Raw genomic sequence first — 4,930 nt, forward strand, 5'->3', positions numbered from 1 at the left:
ATGGATGGATGGATGGATGGATGGATGGATGGATGGATGGATGGATGTTATGTTTTATAATTTGTAAGTTGGGGTGGGAGGTGGCAGAATGATGGACTCAAGTGGTCCCGTGTCAATTTGATAATTGCTTCAGATTTATTTAAAAACTGTCCATTTATCATTTAATCTATTCAGCTATTTATCTAATCATCCATCCATAAATACATCTGCATGTTAGTCCAGTCATCTACACACCTATACATATATCAATCTAGACATTCTACCATTCAATCATCTACATATTTATGTATCCAGTTATCTACCCATCAACCCTTCAGTCCATCCATCCACTGTGTCACAGTTGTGTGAGGTTTGGACCCAGAAAAAAAGGCTGAACTGAAGGAGGTGGTGCAGGCATGAGTGCGCCTGGCAGGGCTAAGGAGCAGAAGCTGAACTGAGGAAACGTACTGGTACTAACTGAGGGAGAGTGGCTGGTGGCACAGTGAAATCCAGAGGAACCGAAACGGACTGATGGTACAACTCAAAGACAGAATTATTTAACTAACAGCCAAAGGAAAAATAAAATGACAATAAAAACAAAAGACCATCAAAAATCAACCAAAAAGAGCTCAGATACTGACACATCCAGTCATCTGTCCGTCTTTGTGAGTTTTCATTGTTATCATTTGCTGTTAAATTGTTGCTACTATTTTTTTTACATTATTGTTGCGTTTGATTCTTTGTTACATTTTAGATTTCATTTTTGGTACTGTGTTTTACTGTGCATTATCTTTACCTGCTTCTTCCTTTCCCGTTTGTGACGGTCCAGCAGTAGGAGAGGTGGGGGACACCCTGGACAGGTCTCCAGTCCATCACAGGGACACATAGAGACAAACAGACAATCATTCTCTCACTCACACTTAGAGACAATTTAGAGTTACCAACCAGCCGAACATGCATGTTTTTGGTCTGTGGGAGAAAACCCATGCACCCAGAAAGGTCCGGGATTCAGTCCAGCAACCGTTTTACTGTGAGGCAACAACCTCTACCAACTGAGTCACCTGATGCACATTTTCTGAAAAAAAATAAAAATAAAAATTGTTGTTCTATGCTCATATTTTGTTCTTTGTTTACTTTTCCTCAATTGTTTTCTTTAGCTGTTTAAGTGTTTTGGTTTTTAATTTAGCTGTTGTCTGTTTTATAACATGGTCATTATTTTTGTTCTGTTCCCTGTACCATTGTCTTATTTCATTCTTTTTTTCTAATTGTTCTTTTTTGAGAAAAGCAAAAGGTTTTGTGTTGTGTTCTTCTGTTTCACCCTAATATTAGCAACACTTCTGTATAGATTGTGCGCTTCACATTTTGCTCAGTGAACATGTGAACAATCCTCTGGGTTCTATTTTCTCTATTTAACATCCTCACTCTCACACAGACACAATTATAATGACCAAACATCATTTAGACTTTCTGATTTTTTTAAAGAGAGGTCAAACTTTGAAGTTGCACAAATAAAACATTACATTTAACAAAGGGCTTTGTGGAAGTGAATTGGAAGGATGCAATAAAAACACCAGTAGGTGCTGGGGAGTCCTTCATGTCTTCATGGACCACTTTTCTTTTTTCCATGAAGACAAATGACCAGCGAGCTGCTCGAGCTGGAAACCACAGTAACATGTGGGACAGGTTGTGTTCTGTTCTTTGTGTTTTTATTTCAGAGTATGAGGAAGTTTGAAGAGAGCGAACGAGAGGGGAGGAGAGAGGGAGGAATAGAAAGAGGGAGGGAGAGGAGGACGAGAAAGACAAGAAGAGAGGCACAGTGAGAGGACAGATGGAGAAGCAGCAGCAGCAGCAGAGGAGGTGGAGGAGCAACAAAGCGTGTTGACTGAGGAAGTGTGTGCCATGCGGGCCATGTGCTCAGGTGGGTCCATTCTCCTGCTCTCTTCTGCCCAACATGAAACCAGTAGGACCATTTCAGAGCAGACTGGAGTTCCACATGTTTTCATCATGTCTGACTTCTCTTTTTAATTTCATGATATTAAACGCAGAAGTTTGTGCTTGACTTGTTGCATGATGGGATGTGCAGGAAACAACCAGTGGAGCAGTTTGTGTCAGAACCACAGATGTAACGTCAATGGGAGGATTTTATTCCAGTCTGCCTGTGTGTGTGCGTGCACGCGCGTGATGTTCTGGTGTTAATGGTGGGATATTGGCAAGACTGAGGAATGTGTGAGACTTCACCCCAGATCTCTTTGTTCCTTTTCTCTCCAATTTTCTTCGCCTTTTTCCTCCTTTCTCTACTTTTTCTTCCTTTTTTTTTTTTTTCTTCCTTTTGCAGGAACACACACACGCACTCTCACGCACGCCAACTCTAGCAGAAAACCAGTTGAAACTTCCCACCGGCGGGAAAGAAATGTCTGGAATGTGATTATCACGTATTTCTGTTTATTTTATCGCTCGCAGAGCAACAGAGGAAACCAGATCAGGCGCGTGCCAGCGCTCAGTGTGAACGCGCGTGCACGACCCGTTTGTGTGCTCGGTGGCAGTGGTGGGTGGGGAGGGGGACTGGGCGGTGGGAGGGTAGAGAGTGAGAGCTATTTGGCAGTGCACGTGAGTGTGTGGGTGGTTGTGTGGGTGTCAGGGTGAGTGGGTGCAGAACTTTCTTTGAGTTAGAGCACGTGACTCCGTGTGTGCGCGCGCGTGTGTGATGTGCAAAGGTGAGGTGATTGTGTGTTTCCGAGTCACCTTTGCACAAAGCCGAGGAGGGAAGAGGAGGGAAAAAAGCCTTTCCAAATCCTCTCTCTTTCTTTATGTTGTATTCAGAAGTACACTCGCGGACACGCACGCGCGCGCGCACAGAGAGTTCAGACGTCTGTCAAATCCAGCGCATTCCTGCGCGCTCCGGCTCTGAATGGAGGTGAATGCAGAGAAATTCAGCTGAAACTGAGGACAAAAGGCGCGGGGGGGGGGGGGGGGGGGGTCAACACGCAAAACCATGGGAATCAGGGAGGCAGCACACACACATGCACTGAATAACTGTGCGTGCACGCGCGTGTACAGCTGCGGCCACAACAGGCTGTTGGAGGCTGGAACAGAGGGGGATTCCCATGCAGGGAGGAGACGGTGAAAACACGCACAACCTGCCCTGCGGTGCGCCGGCACGGTGCGCCGGCGGCTCGTTGGGTCAGCCGCTGGTTTGAATCCCTGATGAAATTCCTCAAGAATGACAGCAGCTCAGATCAAGCAGCTGTCAAGGAGGAATGGAGCATTTCAGAGGAATTTGTCGCTAACTTTGCACAGTTCCTGACAGATGACATCATGACGCGCACGCGGCGCGCCTTGTGAAAGTATTTATCTCTGCCTTCAAAGGCAGCTCGTATCTGTGCTGGGATTTCATCAGGTGTTTGTCATCCGGCTCCCAGAGGAGGGGGGCCTGGGGGTCAGAGTCAATGTTCTCTGTCTCCCGGTGCCTCTGATGTCCAGCGCGCATGTTTGTGGCATGTGTGACGTGTGCGCGGGGGGGGGGGGGGGGGGGGTGCAGGGTCACTCATGCCTTCATTTTATTGCATACGAATTAACAGATTATAAATATTTCTGAGAAGTTTGCGCTGCAGAAATACCCATCCCAAATACCAGAAAGTGACGTCATAACTGAACTCGAGTAGATGAGAAGAAGAGTGGGCGCGCGCTCATTATTCAGGGAGTTTACAATAAGAGTCATACTGTGGGGGGGTCAGACCTCAGACCTCCTCGAGCCGTGAGCAGGTGAGTGATGACAGCTTCTGCATTTCACAGGAAACTGACACGAACGTGCACGCATGTGTCTGAGCAGGTCCTCAAACAAACACGAAGCAGTTTTTATTTCAGGGAGTCATTCTGAGGAGCTGATCATCTGAACTTGATGTTTTTAATCACATCTGAAGATGCAACACAAGTGTCCTTTGGCCACTTTATGACTTTTAACTTCATGATGCTGAAACATCAAGAGCAGCAGATGATCATTTTCAAATGAACCCTTGAAGGTTCCTGGTGAAAGAAGTTAAAAACTGTTGATGCAGCACAATTTAAAAGAGACAATAAATCCTGAGTTGCTGCTTTGGAAGTTTTCTTGATGGTTTGACTCTAAATCAGGGCCAGAGCCTTAAAATAACAACCAAGACTCGTGACCCCAAATGTCTTTGAAATGTTTCAAAAAAATTAAACAAGTTTTAATAATAGCTGACTTACATTACTTTATTTCTCTTTTAAGTTTTAGTTTCATATCTTCAAAGTTTAGGTCAAACATGCTTGTGTGAATTATTTTTATTTTTTGTTAGAATTCTGGAGATCATGTCAGAACCCCCAACAGGGACCCTCACTTGGCCCCAACCACATTTTAGGAACCACTACATAAGATATGATAAAAGTTGTATTGTCACATGAACAGTCATGTATAATTTATTATAAGATCAGCAAATAATAATGACAGGAAATTAAAGGAATAGGAATAAATAAAGAAAAATAACACACAAGGATGTGATTTATACAAGATGAAGAAATACTGCAATCTAAAGTCCATTATTTATTATTATTTATTATTATTATTAGTAGTAGTAGTATTCCTTTCGCAATCCTCAGAGTTGATGGAAGAAGAACTTGAATTAACTGATAATAGTTTCTTCTTTAATTTAGAATATGTTTATATTTGTATGTTTAATTTGTGAATATGTTTAATTTAGAATATGTATTATTATTATTATTATTATAAATTGGAGGCTTTTCCTCCGGCTCAGTGTCACTTCTGCTCCTGCAGGTGTCACACACTCAGAGGGACAGTCCCCCATGAGAAAAGGGGCGAGGGGTGATTTTTGGCAGGCTGAGTCTCACCCCCACTCAGGGGTCTTTAAAGAAGCGACCCGCTAATTTGAGCTGCTTTTTGGCTCGGGGGGGGGGGGGGGGGGGGGGCTCAAGCGCA

The sequence above is a fragment of the Nematolebias whitei genome, chromosome 13 (assembly GCF_014905685.2).
Source record: "Nematolebias whitei isolate Nwh7 chromosome 13, NemWhi1, whole genome shotgun sequence".
NCBI classification, from domain to species: Eukaryota; Metazoa; Chordata; class Actinopteri; order Cyprinodontiformes; family Rivulidae; genus Nematolebias; species Nematolebias whitei.